The 602-nt window shown below is 32.2% G+C and overlaps 1 protein-coding gene across 1 annotated transcript in view; it reads right to left on the reverse strand.

The window, feature by feature from the left end:
• CDCA2 (cell division cycle associated 2) overlaps positions 1-602 on the reverse strand; it is a 70,249-nt gene that overhangs the window by 27,220 nt on the left and 42,427 nt on the right.

Genomic DNA, 602 nt, shown 5'->3' on the forward strand with positions numbered 1-602 from the left:
TACAAATGTATAGTTAAATAATACATTATTATAATTTATTTCATCTGTCTTTTTAATGTCACTATATGGAAACTTAAAATTACATATGTTCTCCTTGTTTTTTTTTTTTTTTTTTTTTCTGTTTCATTGTGAATAACTTCTATGGCTATATCTTCAATTTCACTAATCTTTTCTCCTCATTATGGAGCATCTTTTCCTACATATCTATCAATTTGTAAATGAATGTCAGACACTTTGAATTTAATGTCATTTGATACTGCATAGCATTGTTACTTTTTTTAAAATTTGTTAAAATTCTTTATTGTTTAAAGTATTACATATAGTATTACATATGTCTCCTTTTTCCCTCATTGACCTCCCTGGCCACCCCCAACTCAAGCACATGCTCGCATCCCCCTAGCGTCAGTGTCCATTGGTTATGCTTAAATGCATGCATACAAGTTCTTTGGTTGGTCTCTTACTCCCCTCATGTCTCCCTTGCCTTCCCTCTGAAGTTTGATGGTCTGTTCAATGCTTCTCTGTCTCTGGATCTATTTTTGTTCATCAGTTTATGTTGTTCATTATATTCCACAGATGAGTGAGATCATGTGATATTTCTGACT

The sequence above is a fragment of the Myotis davidii genome, unplaced genomic scaffold (genome assembly GCF_000327345.1).
Source record: "Myotis davidii unplaced genomic scaffold, ASM32734v1 scaffold502, whole genome shotgun sequence".
Taxonomy (NCBI): Eukaryota; Metazoa; Chordata; class Mammalia; order Chiroptera; family Vespertilionidae; genus Myotis; species Myotis davidii.